Source organism: Rhipicephalus microplus, chromosome 4 (assembly GCF_043290135.1).
Source record: "Rhipicephalus microplus isolate Deutch F79 chromosome 4, USDA_Rmic, whole genome shotgun sequence".
Lineage (NCBI taxonomy): Eukaryota > Metazoa > Arthropoda > Arachnida > Ixodida > Ixodidae > Rhipicephalus > Rhipicephalus microplus.
The window spans coordinates 46403601-46426174 of NC_134703.1; positions in this window are offsets into that span (position 1 = coordinate 46403601).

Genomic DNA, 22574 nt, shown 5'->3' on the forward strand with positions numbered 1-22574 from the left:
GTCACAGAAATCACATTTTAGGCAAGTGCAGCGCTATGCACAAAAGGAAATTCATGATGCGCGTCTCATACCATGGTTTCATGAGAAATTTGCCCGCTTAGTCTACACACGCATACATTATTCAGGTCTAGTTTATTGCAACCCGACCTCCCAGAGTGCAATGCTTATGGTGAGTTGATTTGAAAGAACAAGCGAAAAAAAGTAATTTATTCAAGGATCGAAATGTTTATTTGTAAATGAACAGATCCTACTAATCTTTCTGTTTTCTTTCTACTAAAGCTGGAGAGCACCAAAGGGTTGTGTCTGGGATTAGGTGGTTAAAATTATACTGAGGGCAACAAAGCACTCTATCTTCTCCACTCTCAATTTGTATCACATTTGTCACAGCATTTCTTGAAATAAGTTCATCTGAGCTTAGTGCTGTGCAGAACGCTAACTTCCACGGCTACGACTTGAAAGTGCTTGCTGCCTACTTGTATATACATGGGAAAAAGAATTAACTGGCTGGTTTGTGTTCGCGTCGGCTGCGCACAAAAAAAAAAGGTATAAGATACGCTTTTAATTATCACACGTCGTAGTTCGATCACTCTTATTTCTAACGAAGGCGTTTCTGTGAAATTTCAACCTGTTATTTTTGGGCTTGGCTACAGTAGGCACCGAATATAGTACCAAATCATTACGATGCATATATACTTGGAAAAACGAAGCTGTAATCAAAGTATAAAAGGACGTATCGCTGATTGTAACCGAAGAAATTGTGAGAATTATCTTCTTACGTAAACTGTATAACCAAGAATATTGTTGGGGGTATACACTTCAACAAAGCAAAACACGGACGCGTGAAATACACCAAATTTTAAAAGAAACTGTGGCCACCATAATCGGCTGTTAGTGCAACTACGGTGCATATATAAGGCTCTGTGAATTTGCTTTTCAAGGAAAACGCGGCTCAATCACACGCAGAAAGGAGCGTGAATTTCAACTTAAGTCCTACAAAAAGCTCTGGTGCACATCACAACACTAATATTTCAGCTATCAGAGAGAGAGAGAATAAAATGAGGGAAAGGCAGGGAGGTTAACCAGTTCAGCTATCAGGATATTCATCTGCCTCTACAGATCGCAAAGGCCCCTAAAATACGAGTAACAGATCGTTTCACAAAACAGGGCCTGTTTTTTCAATGGAAATTTTCTTTTTTTTAGACTTAATCAAATTTATTTTTTTTTTCTAGCATCAAATGTCCAACTTTAAATTGTAATGGCCGTGTAGCAATATGGGCGTCATTGATGTAGGGCTAGAGAAAGGAGAAGTAGAAGAATTATTATTAAATCTGACCACTAGATCTGAAGAGAAATTCAACTTGACAATTTATCGATTTGACAGCCGCTTTCTATCTAGAGAGCAGAATTTGGTTACGCTTGTCTTGACTGCCTTGGACAATTTATTGGAAAGTCTCGGGAACTTTAGTAGAAGCTTGACCAGACGTCGTCACTTTCGATTTCAAGCAATTATGAAATTACAGACACTTTCTAAACGATTAAACGATGTCAGTGGAAGTTTCTTTCTTTCTTGTTTCCACATCTTTATGCACGAATATCTGCTATTGGAGTTTTTTGCCTGAAGAACTTTTCGCCTACATATACACCAAGTTTTCTCGCCAGAAAATTTGTATTTGTTGAATTGGAATCTTTTTCCCAACTTTCAATTTTATGAGAAGCTTCTTCTTTCGAATGCTCTTAAACAAGCAGCGTGTTGTAGTGTTATTTTCTGCTGAACTAAAAAAAAAAGTACGTGGTACTTCTAAAGAAAAAAAAAAGAATCACTCGCTCCTTGGACACGCCGCACTTCTAGCAAATGGAAGTGAACATAATACTGTCCTTGTATTTTCTTCATTCCTTGGTCATTGCGTTTACATTTGTGAGCATTGTTCAACTCCCATGAGTTCGTGGTGCCGCAAGCGAGATAAATGCATATGCGACAATATTTTCGGCAAGGAAGCTCAATCTTCCTAAGCCTTCCTTCTCTGTCACCTTTGAATTTTTTCACAATTCTAGGACTCTCTTGCCCACTGCGACTGGTGCTTTTACAAATGCATGAGAGATACGTGTGCGACAGGATAGCCTCTGAACTCGACGCATTTTTTTTTACTCCACCAGAAAGCTTGCCAGAATAAGGTTCTCCGCAGCTGGATCTATCTATGCGAGTTTCCCTTCTTTTCAGTTTCGAAAGTAGTACTTTTTCCGAGCTTCTTACGTTGAGACTTGGAAGTGGCTTAAGGCAGGACGTCAGGCCTTTTCATGAGCTCCCTGCATACACCCAGGAGCCTTTGGAGTCTCGTTCAATTTGAAGTGCACTGGGAAAGTCTCGCCTCGCAGAGGCAAGGCTTATTTCCGTCCCTTTTCTGCATCCTATTTCCGCATATTTTTTTTCGTCTCATGCGTTCATGGTACTGAGAAAAAACAATAAAATTTTATTAATAAAAATTATAATTTCTAATAAGAAAGGGTCATGTCCAAAGGTGTGCACAAACATATAATACATCACATGTAATATCACCGTCTTGGTATTGTTTGTTCCCAAAAGATATGCGAAAGGTATACAATGTTCTCGAACAATACACAATGACAAATATACCTCACCTCAATTCGAATCAGTGCATTCCGACCAGTCAGCGATGTGCTTGAATAATGAAAACAGGCACTGCAACGAGCCTGGTTACAATAGAACGCTTTTCAATGATGGACACCCTAATTTTACAAACAATATAGCCCTGATGGGCCGTTTTCTTTTTTTCTTCCGTTTGTAAAGAAAGCACCAGGTTCAGGTTAGAATATCACACACTAAAACATTTTCGTGCTGCAATGTACTTCCTACTTTCTCAAAGGTATTTCTTACCCTTTGTTACGGGTGCTGTACGAGGAGACAGGGCACGTTCACACCCAATACGGTGGCGCTCGTCTTCTCGCTTGATTCATTGTTGCGACAGCGACTGCTACTTGATCTTTCCAGAGGAGAAGAAACTGTATTGCGATGCCTATAGGCGTGAAAACAGGAAACGCCACACGGGCGCTCACAACTTCATATTTTTAAGATCGTTACGTACGTAGCCGATACCACCAACGAGCGTAATGAGCGATAGAGAGAGAGATGAAAGAGAGAGGAATGAAGAGAAAAGATAAGAAGGTTAACCAGGCACTGACTCGATTAGCGATTAGCTACCCTACACTTCGAGATGTGGAAATGTAAAATAATAGAAAGAAAATAAAGAAGCACAATGAATTCGTAGTAAAAAATAGTCTCCACCAAGGTAAACCTTGCTGCATTTCTTTTATATATTCAGTTCCTACACAATTAGCTGAGGAAAGAGCAAATTCAACCTGGATATTTCGCCGGTAAGATACGTGCATTCGCTCAATGAATCAGAATGTATGGCTTTTTTAGTGATTATATTCAGCGATCATTACTTCTTCACACAAAGATTAGTTATTATAAGTAAACTGCTTTCCGGTCTCGAAAAACCAGCGGGAGTATAAGGTCATTGTAAGTCAACAAATTTTCACTCTACTTGTCACCTCGTTATTCTAAACACACAATATTGCTGGCTTCTTTCACTTTTGAAGGAGTGAGGCAACTTCATAATAGTGCCACTTAATTATCCAAAGAAATAAACTTGAGACACGCACATTAAGCAAAAAAAAATCTCACGCTCCTTCTAACGTCCACAGTTAGCTTAGGTTAAGTAAGTTTGGAATTAGTTTTTGACTTAATGAGATGAAAAACGATTAGGTAAAATTTTCTCTGCGCCTTCAAATGGCCTAAGGAGTAAAAGGAAGGGTGCTTAAACAAACGACTTTACATTTACCTGTGTGTAAGCGACCACCGTGCGTGTCTTAGGCGTAGCGGTGCATAAATGGGCTTCAGATAATTAGAAGCGTCTTTAGCCACAGTTGTAACCAAGCTGTGTGCCATTGTGGGCGGTCCACCCAGAAACTTTTTCTGTTTACCTGCAAGACTTGAACTCACACGAGTAGTGTCGATCGATTAGCTGGCCGCGTATTGACTCTGCGCAAAATGCAATTAGCCTGTTTTCCTTTAATTAGATCCCCAACAAAGGGCGGGGGCGGGGAGAGAAAAAGTGCTCGTAGCATGCAGTGCCTGAGATCTATTGGAATAAAGTCCCATCGGAGTTGGTGCCTTCGATTTGTCGAGCTCCAGGAATGGGGATTTAAGGCAAACAAACCGAGACGGTATTGCATTTACGAGCTTTATTTCGAATTCCCCCGTTTACAACACGGAGCCAAGCTAGCATTTTTGGTAAGGCCCGGCATACATATTCAAAAGATAAAACGCACAATTCATTTCATAACTTCTTGGTTTTAGGCTTGAGCGTTGGATATCTGACAACGTCGTTCATAGTGTTATTTATGAAGTTGCGCAGTAAATGGTTTACTTGGGCTCTGACTTTACCTGTCATGCACGTCTGAGTACTGCAACCGAGACACTGCCGAACGTTGTTAGCAGGTGTACACATTGTGAGGTGTTTACATCTACTTAGTTTGGTTAAAATGCTACTGGTAGCTCGTTAAGAACTAATACAAGCAGCGCGTATTTCAGCAGGTCAACTCAAATGATAGTGCTCGTATTAAGATGTCGATATGAGAAGTTCGGGCAGCTGTGTTCATTAGTCGAAGTCAAAACTAACTCTCTGGCTAAATATAGTGAAGATACATAGATAAAAAATATTGATATAGATAAAAACATTGACTGGCAAATTTATATACATCACAGGTATGCTAGCACACTAGCAATAGTACGCCGTGTTGTTCTCTGACGAATGTGAATGAATACTGGATACCGGGCGGCTCTATCCCGAGCCAAAGTGTGTCGTCGAAACTGTCGTAGGAAGCTTTATTATTCCCCAAGTATATATTATCAGCACCGTAGGTAGTGTCGTCATTCGTAAGGAGTGCACTAATAAGAAAGGCCGGAAGCCAAACGAGCTGCATATGCACGTCCATATGGCAAAGACAATCCACTTCCATAGTCGCAGTTGCACCCAGTTAAATACATTCCGGAGCGGCAGCCCTTTGCAAGACGTGAGCCGCAAAAAAGTACGTTTGGCCAGGCTATCAAAGTAGCACTGCCTCTGGATAAAAAAGAAAACTGGCGTATGTTTTAGGGAGAAAACACGTGTGCATTGCGTAACGTTAAACTCTATGAAAAGGAACCGCTCCTAATGTTTGTGTTCTCAAACCCGCACTATATAAAGGGTGACTCCTTTCTAGTTTTCGTTCTGTTAGGTGGAATTTTTACGACCACAACTGCATTACTGGTCCCACGCATGCTTATTTTCCGAAGATGGAAGTTGGAAATTACGCCCGCCATGCGTCGCGGATGAGCTTGTTCACGGTGCGATTTTTGTCGCCACGGCCTCATCAAGTGTGAGACACACCAGACGGCTTTATGCTCTCCCATAATAAACTACCTCGCCCTCTAATTCGTTAACAACGCTTTCAAAACACACATATGACACTGGAATTTTTTCCTGGTGTACATATACCATATATACATGCTGGTCATTTTTGTGCATCCAAAAGCCAGGCGCCAATCTCACAGTCATAAAAGAACTCATCCGACACATTTCTTGGTTCTTGTTCCACTTATCCACGCATATGCTTTTTACAATAAGCCTGTTCCCCGAGTCAGTTCTTCTTGAGATTGGTCAACAGATGTACAAGCATAAAGCTATTGTTTTTTTATGTGAAAGTAGTTTTTTTGAGCTACTAAGGTCAATGATTGAATAAACTAATATTTTTGAGTGTTCATCAGAAGCCTCACGTTTATGAAACAACTGCGCTGAAATATACCTAAACAGCAGATAAAACAACAACTGTACACTTGAATATAATCAAGCTGTTGTAGTATTACAGAGAGTTCATACAACGGTCCAAGTAAAGTTTACGCTAGCATTCAATCCCTATTACTGAAGGTAATAAATAAGAAGCAACTCGCTCAACGTGATCAGCCCCAAAACTGCGGCTGATCGCGAAAGCTGGGAGCAGATTTAGAGACTTGTCTGTGGTAATCAGTGTTTCATACTTATAAGTGTATCCTGCTGGCGCTAAACAATGGAGTTAAGCCTATACACAAAGCACCATATTACGCCTATACACGGAAAAACACGAACATGTTATTAAGACGAAAATTCTGGATGCTTCATCAAAAGCTAAAATTGAGTATCAACGTCGGCACCAGTGACACGATGATCATCGTGTGATAGCGTCATCATAATTCTTCTTTATGATGCTTCAGATTGGCAAAATTTCTGATGTCATTATTACGTTACATAACATGACGTCACGTGACATCGTTGCCACATGACGTTGTTAAGCCGCAGGGGAGGGATCTAAGTGAGAAGCAGAAAAGTTGCAGTGTCTGCGATCCCTGGGAGGGTGCTGAACTACGTAATTTGCAGAAAACTGTCGAGAGTTAGGAAGAGAGTGTGATGAATACAATAAGGTGAGAAAAAAAAAGTGGACTTTCAACATGTCGTATAGGCGACTGAATTGTGTGAATTTTATTCGCTCATAAGAAACCCACATTTTCCTCAAACGAACACATAGATTCGGTAATAGCTGCTGGCTAACTTTTTTAGTGATAGAGACTGCGCAAAATTGAAAAAAAAAGGTATAAACTTTCTCGCCTGATCTTCGGACACAGCGTTGAGCAGATTTAGAGATGCGATATAACGCAGGTGCTATCCTTGTACATAGCAAGGTCATGACTGTTCTAGTATCGGCAGTTGTGGCTTAGATGCCGTTGTGTTGAATTGCCTCGCACGAGGGCGAAAATTCAGTTCTTGGTGACCGAAGCCGCCTTTCAATCAGAGTTGAAATAAAGGAACACTCTGCTTTATATATTCAGGTGCTCATAAAAAACCCCCGAGGTCGAAAAGGGGTCCTGAGTCTCTCACTAAAGTTAGTCACATAACTATATTATGGTTAGCAAGCAAAACTTTTAATGCGAATTTTGTGCGCTGAAAAAATAAAAAAAATTGAGTGCAAAAATGTTCAGCGAACCGTGTATAGTACTGAACTTACAGACTGAAAATTTCCGTGTTCAATGACACAGATCACTAGTTTTCATTAAATACTTGCCTGATTGTTATTGCGATTTTTCATTTGCATAACTTACACTCCTGCTTGAATGCGTGCAGCGTGAACAGTTACAACAGTAACTGTTTACAGCAGCACAAAGTCTAATTTATTGAGCCGCCAACTGCTAACGACCCGCGCGTGCTTACCGTAACGGCAGCACGCATTTGTTGTGTACAGGGCCATGCATTAACGGCAGAGGACCAACCGTGCCTACACTTGAAGCCATATCTGCGTGACTCTGTAATGACTGCACATTAAGGGAGAACTGAAGTGTGACGTGCATACCTAAATTTAGCGCATAAATTTTTTCACGACCTTCGTGAGGAAGTGAGATGAGAGACAACATACCTGAATCATATACATTGAAAATAATATTTGAAGCATTAGCCCGCTTTTGAGTTTATTCACGCATATCTGCTGAGTAGTGGTTTAAAAGCAAGTATTCATTCTATTCCGCGTTCGGTTTAATATGCTGTGCCATTGTTGGGTCCCTAAATTTAGCAGAAACAGAAGTTGAGACGCAAAGAGCAAGAATGCTCTCGCTAGTTCCAGTTTACTGAATTTCTAACAAATGTTGACAAAAAGAGTCTGATATTTAATATCAGTTCTACAATTTACAATAAAAGTTGTACAATTTACGTTGAAATAAATGAAAATAATATTACTAAAAGCGAGGGTGGTACATGGTCGATACATTTGTGCACATTCTATGTTTCCAGCTACTTAGACGAATAAATAAAAATAAGGGGAGAGGGGCTTCTTTACCGAAACACTCTCGGCATTGCCTTATTGATAGGCATAAGAAGTTACTGACATAGAAGAATATTTGGTGCCAGCTGTTGCCGTTGCACATAAAAGATATGAAAAGGGAAAAATTCCGTGTAATAGTAAATCTACGGTGTAAATCTACGCTGTAGAATTTACGTAAATCTACGCTGAATTGATCCTACGGCACAAAGAAAAAGCTGACCGCTGCTTACGAAGAGGAATATGAGGTTTTACATTAGCCCCCGCTTATCCATTACATTTTCCCGAGTTTAAACAGCCGTAAGTTCTGACTTTAGCCATTGCTGATGAAACGACTATTTCAAATTATTTTTACTCGTTAACACTAGTAAACATGCTTATGCAGATAATAAACGACAACGATGCTATGACAAGTATTCAAAGCAGCCCCAGACTGGTGATTCTACAGGAGATAAGAGCATACACTGTTGCACGTTTTTCGCTCCCCTTCCACAGAAATATCAGTGCCGTGCTCCCAACCTGCCATTCATGAGGTTATTAAAAATTTTCCAAATATTTCGTCAATGTAGCCTTTTCATATCTTAGGGGATGATGTAGGCTCACCTTTCTTTGATAAATGCAGGATATTCGTTAATTAAACGGTTCCTATTCATGTGGTCGAAAACAGGATTCTTTTCATGTTCTCTGCTATGCCGTCGTGTGCGCTCCAAGGGATATACATATAAAAGCCGAGCGGAGGTCCTTGGAACATGAACAGCCTTTTCGTTCGCCTATTTACTCCAGTCTATTCCACTGGTCTGCCTCATTAAAAGAATGTAGTTTAGCCCCATTTTGTTCGGTGTCGACACCGGAAACACTATCTATTGATGCCACAGAGAATAGTGTACCACTTGGCGTCCACGCTGGGCCTCGCAAATGAACCCATCCTTTTGACGAAGGAAGGACTATCGCATAAAGTGTAAGCATTACCTAAATTAGTCACAGATCATGTGCACTCCAACCAAATGTGGTGGTATGTTCCACTATGTCATTGCAATATCTTGCGTGAGCTCTTTTTAATTAAGATTTTCTACACTTGTGGTGGCGTCTTGCTTATTAACATCTATTTTGGCTGCTTTGTTGTCTCGTCACTAATATTGTCCTTCGAAAGAATACACTACGTGAGGGAGTAAGATTTTTCTGTATATCGGTGTTTATTTTCTCCGCACGCTCGCTTTTAATTTCACTAGATGAATTTTTTCATATTAGTTGTTTTTGCAATCTAAGTACAGTTTCTGCTTTTGTAGCGCTTGTGTTAACATAGAAATTTCGCAATAAGGCGAAACTAAGCTAACCTACTAGCAATTCAAGGTAAAATAGGGTGAACAGAGACTACGAGTGCTTTAGGAACCGCTGTCCTATGATGCTTATGACTCCGTATGAAATCGCGATGCCAAACAAATTGAGAGCACACAAAAATTACGATTTTGCGATTCTTTATTCGCTGCTCAAGGAATAAAAATAAAAAAAGTTCTTACTTATAAGGAAATGAAAGAAACAAATGAGAACAGACACAAAGTAAACGATGCACATCTACAGACTTTTTTTTCTTCTTGTTTTTGTGCCGATACGTTCCTAAGAAACATGCCAACCAACAGTGATTTCGGACCTATCAGCGAAGGCTGTTCATTGGCGAACGCTCCATTTGAGCTCAAAGATTTGTGAAATATTTAGAGCAAACAGAGCGAGAGAAACAGAAACATACATAAAGTTACAAAATTGGACAGGTATAGGTAAACAATTTATTTAAATCGCGCCGAGGCCTTTGATTTTTGTACGTGTGGTGCTTCGTTAAAATGTAATTGCTTAAATATGGGTAAACCAAATGATGAAAGCAGTATATAGTCATCATAAAGTCAGTTAACAAAGGGATGTTGTGTGCCTTGACTATCAACGACACATTGAGGAAAAATAGCGAGGTTGGCGTACGTAAAGAACAAAAGGATATTGCAGTCAACTGAGCTTACTGAATGAACATTCAACAAAAACGATAACGTGGTCGAGCACCTCCCACCGTTCACGGGCCACAACGCAGCTGCAGCGAAGTCGTGGTCTATTGGAGTTGGACGCCTGGCATTGCTCAGTGCGCTTCGCTCCCAATATCCCCTCGAGTGCCCTTGCGGAAGGGACATTGGAAGATTGGGCTCCCCATTCAGTTGCGGTAACGCTAAACAGACCGCTGCTCTTCCACATATCCACTGAGAATGGCGCTCCGGTGCGGTCGCTCGAAGAGGCCCGGAGAAGTACGTTGAACCCATTTCTAATGGATACCGCGGATGATTTGTCTCTGTCTTCAGCGTGATTACATTGCAGGTCTCACGTTCCCGATTCTAATAAAATGTGACATTTTGTTTTAAACATCGGATGGATAGGAAGTACTCTCTATGGCACAACCTATTACCGCGCAATAGGCTGAAATAATGCGTCGTATAATACCTCAGAATAATATCACGGGGCCACTAGACAGACCAACAAGCACGAAATGTTGTTTGGAAAACAGTATGTTTTGGGTTATTAGAAGAGGAACGAGGAAGCAGAGAAAAAGAGAGAACGCAGGGAGGTTAACTATAGAAAGGCCTCCGGTTGACTACCTACACTGGGGGATTATGATAGGAGAATAGAAAGATGAGAAAGAAAGAGGAGAGCATAGAAGAAAAGGAAGCGAGATTGGTGTCTGAAAAAAAAAGGTTTAGTGGCTGTGACAGTGTTTATTTAGTCCAGCTTGGTTTGCTTGAGTCAGCGTGATCGTCACATCAATTGGACACGGTGTGACGTAAAAACACACTTCACTCCACTTAATGATACAAGTACCAAAATAAAAAACAATATAAATAACTCGAAACCCACAAAATAAGTATTACGTCCCACCACAGCCAGGCTCTACGCTCACTCAGTGGCTCCCGTCTCTGGGATCACGGGGAGGAAAGGTCCGGTGGCGTTGCCACACTATATGGTCGCTCACCGCATTCGCCAATCTTGTCCTTGCTACTGGCGCCAAACGTCGTTCCGCGCACGATGCGAGGTGCTCACAGATCGTTCCCTTGGCCCACCCACTGCAGGCAGGTGCTCCTAGCGCTCCCCAGGACACCCAGGTTCATACGCTGTTGTGGGCGGACGGGTGGCTGTGAGCCCGGGCTTGTTGAATGTCGGCGTCGCACGCTCTGTCCAGTCCCCGCAGCTCACCGCGAAGCAGGCCAGTTGGACGACTGCGGAGTGTGGGCGGACAACAGCTCACCGAGGTTGAAACACAGGCGCCTCTCGAGGCTTGGCAATACTAGGACAGGACCGAGTCTTCTTGGACAATCCACCTTCTTTTCTGCTGTGCCGGCTTCCATTCTCCGCTGCTTGCGTATACGTTCGTGCTGTTGTTCCTGCTGGTGTGTAAGTTCACTCCGTCTACGAGACGAGGCGAACAGACGTCTTTCCAATTCGGTGGTGGGACTCATGAGGCCGGCAGGATGGTCGGACGTGGTGAGCGACCATATAGTGTGGCAGCGGGACCGGTAGTTATCGTATAGGCAGCCGATATCTTTCGTGCCGTTCATCCGAGAAACGTCAGCCACTGAGTTAGCGTCGAACCTGGCCGTGATAGGATGTAACATCCATTTTGTGTATTTCTAGTTAGTTATATTGTCATGTGTGTTTGTTATTTGTATTATTAAGTATAACAAAGTGTGTTTTTACTTCCCACTGGGTACGATTCTTGTGTCGGTCCGGTTGACTCAAGCAAACCGAGCCGCGCGAAATGCACATCGTGACAGTGGCCCATTTGAATAAGACAAACAGAGAGATATAAGAAAAGAAGGCAGCAACTATAGGATCCCTTCACGCCAAGTACCTGCTAAAAGAATTCCTCACGTGCGGTTGCTGCATTTTGTAAAAAAATCAGCGTCAAGAGAACGTAGCACAAGAACAGGACACAGTACGAGCACCGTGCTGTGTTCTTTTATTCTGAAGATCTGTTGTGCTCGCGCTGAAAATTTACAACTTGTATGAAGTCTATCTCACCCACCTCTTTACCTCGTGGCGGCTGCATGTCAGTAAATAAAATGGTGTAATTAAGTCGCGCGCAAGTTGGGAGAGAAGTATATTATTGCTAATAAAAGAAAAAAAGTCCTAATTTTGAAGGTTAAATAGTCATTGATACGTGTCACTGTTTAAAGGAAAGAGTAAACGATAAATGTAAAATGGTTGATAATTTTTATTTTATATTTCTTTATTTTAATGATTAAAATTGTTCTAGAATGGTAGGGGCTAAGAAAAAAAGATGGTCTCGGCAGCTTGAGAAGCTCTTGACCCTCGTTTTCGATGATGGCAGGAGGTGGTGGAGGAGGCAAAACTAATGTGCTTAGATTGACCAACAGGTTTAAATCAACAATTGGTAACAATGACACAATGGAAAAAGGTAAAAAAGGAAAAAAAGCGCATTTTAATGTATGGCACATAAGTATATGTGCGCATGAGGAAACCATCTTTTTCACCGGTAAACCACTCTAAAACCAGTATGATAGAATAAAAAAAAAGTTTCGCTGAAAGCAACTGCGCCTTGTGGAGTACCTACGCCCTTGCAAACGAACGGTCTCAAGCAGCCGACGAGGGAACATGCTACACCTAACCTCACTTCGCACAACGTACAACGCCTGGTGCTTCAGTAAACGTGTTTTCCACGCCGAAGCCGTACGGCCTATTTGAACACAGCTCCATGGTCGGCTTTGGAGCGCTTTAATTTAATACCAGATGGGTTTTCCATGTCTCGCTTAGCACTGATCCGTCGCGTAAGCGAGTCACGTTCGATTCCGAGTGCACAGGCGTCAGATCGAACTCTTCAATGCGCACCCGGACCGCTTTATTTTTTGTGTGTGTGGTGTTTTGTTCTATAATGGGTAAGGGTGGCTTCTGTTCATACTGAGTGGAGTTTCACTTACAAAAGGCGAGCTTTTGTGGCAGAAATAAGCACCTTAGTTTTTTTGTGTATTCGCTGTTTTTAAGAGATTCCATTCAATTTTGCTTCGATCGACCAGATGGAGTACCAGGGGGCTCAGAATAAGCTAAATATCGCACATTTATTTGAGAAACGTGTGTCTGAAAACGTTCCACGACATCACAGATCATCTTCACATTACAATAATGGCAAAAGCAGTTTTCCTAAAACTACTGTTGGATATTTTCTCTTTTTTGATGGTGTGCCAATTTCAGAATAAATATAACAATAATTAACCAAATGATATCTAAGATAATATACACATCAACTGTAGCGCCGACACATAGTGAAGCTAGTAGGGAAGTTGTTAATATTTGATTAAAGTCGAATCCTACTTTTTGTCGTCGAAGTGGTAGTCCTATCATCGGCTTTTCATGCGCTTTTTAAGGGGACAAATGTTTTAGGATTTTAGAACAATACAACCAAAATAAATCATTTGGCCACATGAATAAATAAATAACTTTATTAAAAGTCTGGCAGTTTTCTTTAGATGAGGCGGGGAAAATGTGATTATCCCATTTTCTTCCCACCCTCCGTCGATGATCATGGCGGTGCCACAGGTGACGGCTCGAAGTTCTTGGTCGCGGTTGGCATCTTCGGCTTGCCGGACGTCCCAAAGCTGGTCGGCCAGCTCGTCGTCAAAAGTGCGGCCGCTCAGCGGCAGCGATGCTGACGCAGCCGATCCGCAGCCGGGACCACAGTGACACATCAATCATTTTGTTGAAATTAAGGTTCATACTCCTCTAGGCCTTCCCCTTCCACAAAAAACGAATAAAATTCCAAGTTACAGAATAAATAAGGCAGAGAAATAAAACTTGACATCTCACCGAAACATACTCACTTGCTTTAAAAAGACATAGAAAACTCTGCGTGTATTTTTAGTAAACTTAAAGTTTAAACAACTTATTTTATCACACTTCATCAACGGTTTTAGGTAGCTGGTATTTTCCCACGTATGCATAACACCTCCTTTGTACGTGAACATTTCCTAATATCATGGGATTGAATTAAAAGAATTATGTGCTTGTTGCGAAAAATAGAACCTGGATAAAACTGACTCATAGTGAATTAATTGGTCAACTATTGGTCCGGTGAAAATGGCTCCAAAAAGAAGGAGTTGCAAAAATATTTTCTTTTATTAACAGCTATTTCATGACAACATATTTTTGAATCATGGCTGCAAAAGGAGGGTTATAGGCAAGTGTACCTTTTCAAAATTTTTCATGTGGACTCAATGTTAACTTCCGAGCAACTTTTTGAAAGGAGAAATGCATCAAACCTGGAACAACGTAAACTCTATTTCCAAGTAAAGCTGCTGGCTAGCAGATGTTCAATGGCATACCATTCTCAATACTGAATTTTGGTTAAAAATCCCAGTATAGTTCTGAGACACCATAAAGTCTACACACTCTACAATCTAAATTCACTGAGAGGAGCTGAAATATATGACAAGAGCATCCAAACTAATAAAGAAAAATACGCTCTACTTTCGTAAACAACTACGTATAAGAAAGGTCTCTATTTACCAGCTACATCAACTCGCCTGTTGAATTTTACTTTGGCACTAGTCGTTCCCTTCGCAATAACTTTTCCGCTAACAACTTAGGGGGCATATAGAATTATTACACATCTGACGGCTTTCTGTATTGTGATTACTCTACTGTGATATCTTATGATATTGCTTCACCGTCAGCGGTTTTTGAACAGTCGTAGATTTTTTGGGAGTCCTAATTTTTTTCCGCCAGTACATTTTTGGTTTGAAAATTATATGATAATATTTATTGGCTCATACAGGACGACATATAGCATTTCCACCCTCCATTTATATACGACCAGATTTCGCTGTTTTCTTGTCCTATATGCACTAGAGACACTGAATGTTCGCTACCGAGGGTACTTAAACATTCCCCTCTATCACAATGCACGACTGCCGTGGTTTGTATTTGCATTAGCGGCATCAACCTCAGCAGCTCAACGACAATTCCGCGGCTGGTATCCATCTAACCGGTAACCCGTCATTCTCAGCCGATAATTTAAAAACTAAGGATATCAAAATTCTATTGTATCAGTTATGCATGGCCATGAAGTAAACATACAAGGAAACCTCAACACTGGAAAACAGCACTACGAAATTAAATTTATTCCATGAAAATTGTTCGAATTACGACGTATACGCTCAAGCTACAGCCAGAATGGCCGCATTGCGGCATGAACGCCAGCGTGCAAGCAGCGGGACGCCTGGCCTTGTTCAAGCACGGCCATTCTCAACTGTCCCCTCGAGGGCCGTCCGTGCCCAGGAGGCCGCGTTAGATTGGACGCACGCCGCTTTGCGGTCAACCTCTTGTTGTGCCTGTAAACAAAAGTGGATGGCGTGCTAAAATTGCGACTGGATTGGCGAGCAGTAAAGGGCACGTTGCTCGGCAGTAAAGGCTTTGTGGAAACGAAGGGTGCAGCGTTAGGCTGCAACACTTTGTTTTATTGTTAATTGCTGCAACATTGATTTCCGTTTGCTTCTAATATTAGTGTGTTCAGCTTAATGTGGTAAGGTGCGACAATAATTATGGACGACGAGAGATATGCAAAGAGAGAAAGATAAGCAGGGAAATACGCCATGTTCGTACCCATTTGCTTACCCTGAAGTCGAAAAAAAACAGAAGTAGGGGTAAATAAACGAACAGGAACAGACCTAAAGCTAAATATTGACACGATTATATCAGAAAAAGAGTGAGCGTACGTTGAGTCCCCGATATTTTGCACTCGAGCCGCCATAGAAAGAAAAATCTCGACAAATATTTCCTTGCCTTGCGCAAGTTATGTCGAGGGCGTGAACCTAGGTCCAGGAAAATTTGCTCTTCAAGACAGTGTGCCCCACAGGCTAAGGCTATATGACGAAGTTAGGCATTTCAGTTACCTAAAGGGTTGCGAAAGCGACGTTTCGGCATTTCAAACAGACAAACGCGGCGTGTATAGTTTGCTCTATGACCATCGTGTATGTGACGAGAGAAACGCTATAGAGTGGAGCGAAAATAGGCCGAATGAATTGTCACGGAGGAGAAATGAACATTTTAAAATTTAGCGTAGATAAAACACAACATTCTTATGAAACACACCCGAAGGAACAAATTTTCTCCACCTGTGGTTTTTTAACGGGCTCCAAAATCCAAGTACACTGGTGTCCTTGCATATCGTTCCCATCGAGATACGTCCTTCATGGTTTGGAATAATAAAACCTGTGTTTCAATAATACTATTCAATAAAATACGAACGAATGAAAAAAAATTATGATTAACTGTAGCAACTGCTTCATGTAAAGAAAAGGAGGGATTCAGGAAGCTTTTAGAAATAAAAAAAATATCTGAAATCTCCAAAAAAAAACTTTGCTTCACATGGACAAAATTTATGCGACAAATAAATCGTACTAAAAGCGCGTCTCACACGAACCATACCATCACTCTAAATAAAATAAATAAAAATGGGAACGCATCCTTGTTACTTCTTTTAGAAAAAAGGCTGAAAACGTTTGCGCAAAGCTCCAATCAACCAGCTACACGGACACGCCCCATCTTACACGTTATGTAACATTCGATTTGTGTAAATTTTTGTCAACTTCTCTTGAGAGCCTAAATAAAAGCGAGAAGCAAGGGAAGAAGACTTAATGGAAGAAAACCCCACACAAAGAAATACGCCGAAAGTCACGTCCCACTCTCACCGGTAATGCCTCACCAAATCCCCTTCGCCATCCCCGTTCTCGCGTCCTGGTGATAACATCCGGGATTTAGCTCATTCGAGCGGATTATTTTCTTCAGCGTGTCGGAATTGTGTTGGATCTATCAGAAAATTTCGGTCTCTCGCCCTAGGTCGGTCATCACACCAGCGTTCGAAATATAGGTCATAGCTTCCACCAACAAAGAGACTCTTCTCAGGCACCACATCTTCACTCGCAATGCTCCTTGAAAGCAACAAGAAAAGAAAAAAGCCCCAAAGTACAGGTCCAACACTTTTAATGCTATTGACAACGTTCGCCGTTTACCGTGGGAGTATTACCGTAAAGACCGACACTGGCGGATACCAATTTTGATCTTTTCTGTAGGTAATGACGTTTTGCTGTTCAGAGCTCTCTTTCTTTGTTTAAGATGTAAGCATCAGATGCCTTATCAAAAACGAGAATTAAATGTTGTCCGCAATGGTTGAGTCTACACAAGTGATGCACAAAATCTTCATGAGATGACATCTGCTTATGACACCAAAAAGACTTTGCAGGCTGCTAAAATTTGTTACGTCATTATGGTCAACGTGACGTCACCTGGTAACCTAGTCACGTGTCTTTGACGTTTGGTACAAAGTCTCGTGATCTTGAAGGCACTGCAAAACTATGTGAACTGCCGAAAAAGTTTCCAATCCTCCTGATCTTGGAGGCAGTGCAAAATTACGTTTGGTGCGAAAGCTTTCAAGCTTGTTCAGCACAATCGACTCATATTGTCAAGAAGATGGATTTTTCTTGTAGTCGTTTTAGAGAAATACATAAGAAGCTGTGCGATTCTTTTTTTCATTACACGGATATTTTATCAAGACATCATGCGAAATTACGGTTAACAAGTGTGGGCTCGCTTAGTAATTAGTACCTCTGCCACGGTTAGCACAGTATTAGATCTATTTATGGTGTAACTTTTGTGTAGGAACGTTTATGTGAATGGAAAATATTTGTACATAGCTTTATCCTGACAATTTATAGTGGCCATACTACTGTAGTTAACGACATTTCCTGCTGACACTGCGGCACTTTTTAAAACAATGACCACCCAGCCTGCATTAGAATCTTTCGCAGCAATGATTCTTGACTAGGACAGATAATACTGAATGATTCATATAGCTGTATTCACTAACAGAATGGGTGATCCAAATTTGGCCAGGCTTCACTCATAACGAATGCCTGTTTTCCACGGTTAATCATAAAGAAAGTATAAAACAGCTGCATATTACCGGTACATACCTACCGAGCCAAACATGGAAAGATACAAACAGGCTTCAACTTCAATTGAGGACAACGCATGAAGCTATGGAAAGGAAATCAATAGGTGTAAACTTAAGACACAAGAAGAGAACAGAGTGGGCCAGGAAAAAAACTCATGTTAAGGACATCTCCACGGAAATGAAAAATAAAACAAATGGGCATAGGCAGAACAAGTAGCGTGTAGGCAAAAGAACAGCTGGTTGGTAAGCATAAGAGACTGGATGCCAAGAGAAGTAAAAGTCACGAAAGAGAGGCAGGAAATTAGCTGGGAAGTTGAAGTTTTCTGGTATAACATGGCTGCAGAAAGCACAGTACTGGGTTGATTGTTGGGAGAGACATTAGCCTTGCAGTGGGCGTAGCCAGGCTGATAATTTAACATTTGTGAATCTCTGCTTTAGTAGGGATGGTTAGTTATAAATTTAAGGTGTCTGGAATGAATGAATGAATGAATGAATGAACACGGGTACTCTCAGAAACTAGTATACATGTTCCCATATTCCCTCTGCTTTGGGTGTAGACACATGTTAAGTAAAAGGAAAACTGATATATTTAATAGGCAGTGCTTTTTCCCCATCCCGTCGTATAGGCCACATAAAAAGCGGCGGGCAACTACCGTATTCTTTGCCGTGAAATAGGCTTTTATCCTCACGAGTCATAAGGAAAAACAAAACTGACCTTGTGACGCGAAATTGAGTGCACCCGAAACACATCTGGTCTTTGGGAGGAGCAGCTCGGGCTTGGTCTTTTTAGGTCCGTTGGATCTGCTTCCGGTTACAAACCTGCCTTATCTTTGTGTGCGGCTAACGAAGAGTGCTAGAAATACACCACCAAAACGTACTAACCAGGTTTCATTATACTGTGATCAAATCCTAGTCTTCGCGTAATGGGGCCTTCTACTATCACACCATTTCTTTTTTTTCTTTTTTTTTTTGGTGAGGCGGAAGCTTATGGTAGGAAGTGAATGCAAGGAATTCAGTGGGATCAGCGATGGTTTGTCCTGGTTGGCTACGCGGTACTGGGGAAAAAGAATAAATGTTACAGAGTATGATAGAAAGGACAGTGCTATTTCACCTGATGTAGTAACAGTCGTGTGTTTGACGTCTAAGAGGTAAGTCAGTCCACATAGTCTTAAAAAATAGCGGCATGGATATTGTTGTTCCTTGCCACTCTGGGGCACATTCTTGTGGCTTGAAGGTACCATTAGCACGCCGTTGCAGAAGTTGGTCTGAATTTGTAAATACCATTTGACTGACATGCGAAGAACTTGTGTTAAAAATAATTTTAATTATAAGATACGTTAGTGAGCGCTATTGTCGGTCCACTTACATGGCCCTTATTTGGGCTCCATCCTGTTGTAATGTCTGAAAGAGGACAACATAAAGAGCTAGTAAATGGTAACACGTCGTTTAAAGACTTTGTTGGGCCACTGGGCGCATCCCCTTAAGAAATTTACGTTGACTTACGAACCTGAAATATATGTACCAAAGAACATGAATACCTAGAATTAGCTTGATGTATAATCGAATATCCCGAACGTGGAAAATATTTTCAGCCGTTTTAATGGATGTTCAATCGACAGTGTCCCGGAGAAGTGCATAAAGGTTTTCTCTAAACACTTTTTCTTTCCCATTTTCTAACCGTTTTGTCCTTAATACTTCTTAGCATTACCCGCTGAGACAGCACCGCGCCTGGGGACTCATGAAATGCGTTCCTTTCCCCATTATAAAAAGGCAATGGGGCCATAAAGCCTGCTTGAATTTAATTAGGACGATAACATGATGTGCGAAGCCCGTTCATTTTACGTGTTTCTCTCCTCTGCAGGTTGTATTTTCAACTTACCCCTTCTTTCGACCGTTGTTTCCTGTATTTTATGTAGAATGTCTTATAATGTCAAGGCACAGTGCTTATTTACAAGTGTTATTGTGCATAAGTGGAAAACAGCCAGAGGCCATACACAGACAAGTGGAAGATAGTAAAGTTGTCACTAAAATTGTACTGAAAGTACTGAATATGTATCAAAGCGTCGAAAACAATTGCCGTTGATAGTGCCTTCTAATACACATCTTCTAACGACCCAATGATCGGAAGGAATGGAAAAAAACAATGTTCACTTGTTTTTCATTGATTTTTTGTTTCACGTGGTGCACTCTAGTGTCAGCGGCTATCATACATTTCTGTATTATTGAATAATCTATAACTAGTTTTTTTAACCAGCGAGTAAACCTACCAAAGCGATAAACTTCATTAGGTATATGTGCCAATTGTGACGTGTCTGACAAAACGTCAATGTGGTCTCCACCACGAATACCCTAGGGATTTCCTTAATATGACGCCAAAGAGATGCAATGACTCAGTTTGGATTGAAAAAAACTGCATTCTGTAAATTTTAATGCCACAAGTGTCACTATAAGTGCATTATTATGGGATATAATCAAGGTTGAAGCTTCGTTGTAAAGATTCGCGCCTAAATCACAGTGCGTTTCATCCAAAATTTTCAAAATTTATTTGCGGTATTTTCGCAATATTGACTCAATTAAACTTTACAAAACTTCGTATACTAGATGTATATCACCCACAGATGACAATCTACTTCATTTTGTTATTTAGAAGCTATGTTGAACTCTGTTGACACCTTCAAAATTTATGACGTCACGGTGTTGAGTGCGGGAATCTGAAGGTGGCGTCTCTACCCGCATTTCCTTTTCGCGCTTTTTTTCGCATTCGAAGAGTTCTATTTTGGGGAGAGCAATGTTTTCAGGATATTGAAATTGTACTTTACTAATAAATAGAAAATTGCTTGTCGTTTTTGTGTCCTCTAAAAAAATGGCAGCATATCCACGGGACGAATGATGGGGAGTGGGGCGAAGCATCCGTCTGTCCATTCGTTCTTGCTTCCGTCTGTCCATGCGTCCGTCTGTGTGAGCGTCTCTGCGTCCATCCGCCCGTCCGTACGTGCGTCTTTTCGTTCGTCCGCACGCCCATCCGTGCATCCATCCTTGCGTTCATCCATGCATCCGCCCCTGCGTCCGTCCATGCGTCCATCCGTCCATGCAGCTATCTGTGCGTCCGTCCATGCATTTGTCCGTGTGTCCGTCCGTCCACCAATTCAACACTCCAAATACCACCATCTCGCATCTTTTCATCATATATTCGATGGATTGATATGGCTGTACCCTTTATATCGAGCGGTGGCTAGCACCACCAAGTCGTAATACTTAATGAACCAAAAACTAGATTTATTTTTTCTCCTTAAATAGTGAGGCTGAGGATTCGTACTTTGCAGTGAAGGGTTTAATTTTCACTCGTGCCTTGACTTTAGCCACCAATCAGATAACCTCCTTCTAGTTAATCCTACCCGCTAAACGTCTATTTCGCCCTCCCTGTCCCTAAACCCCAGTGCTTTGAAAAACTCTGCGCCATCATCCTCAACAATAGGGTGAAGCCCTTTACAGAACATTATCAAGTGTTCAGCAGTTTCTTCTTCCTCTCCACACGCACTGCATACCATGTCTACCCCTTTGTATTTGGCCCGATATGTCTCGGTTCGCAATACTCCCGTCCTGGCCTCAAATAGTAGAGAACTACCCCGAGTATTATCATAGATCCTTTCCTTGGCAATTCCCTGCTTAAAAGTTCGATAGATCTCTAGTGCGGACTTCTTAATCATGCCAATTCTCCACATATCGGTATCAGCTTCCTTCGCCTTCTTTTTAACCGATAACTCTTTTTGGTTTGGCCCCCTGCTGTTTTCCAACTATTTACCAGTCAACTTTCTGGTTCGCTTCCTCCATTTTGTATTGACATTCTTCATGTACAAGTAGCTGAATACCTTCCGAGCCCAACGCTCCTCCCCCATTTCTCTCAATCGCTTCTCAAATTTTATCTTGCCGCTAGCTTCCCTGCCCTCAAACAATGTTCATCCCATATCACCTTGTACTCCCTGATTTGGTGCATTCCCATGAGCTCCTAAGGCAAGCCTACCTATTCCACGATGCCTAATTTCTAATCTTGCTTGAACTTCTGATCTCATGCACAAGACCGCATTGCCGAACGTCAGACCAGGAACCATGACCGCTTTCCATATTCCTCTCACATCATACTTATTGTAATTCCACAGTGCCCTGTTTTTCATTACCGCTGCAGTCCTGTTACCTTTAGTCGACACGTAAATTTCGTGTTCCCTTAGGTACTCGGCTCCATTGCTTATCCATACGCCCAGATATTTGTATTTATCTGTTATCTCTAGCGTGACCTCCTGTATTCTAAGCTCACTAACTTCATTGTCATTAAAAAACATGACTGCTGATTTTTCCTTACTGAATTTGAAATCTAACCTATCTCCCTCATTACAGCAGATGTACCCCAATCTCTGCAAATCTTCTTGTTGTCGGCCATTAGCACTATATCATCTGCGTACATCAATGCTGGTAGTGCCTGTTTAATAAGTTTTCCTTGTTTGACGAAAGAGAGGTTGAAGCCTAGTCCACTTACCACTAATTTGGCCTCTAATCCTTGTAGGTACATCATGAATAATAAGGGTGACAGGGGACACACCTGCCTAAGTTCCGTTTTACCTCGGCAGGCTTGGATACCTGTTTTTCCCACTCTATAATTACCTTGTTACCTTTAGAGATAACCTTT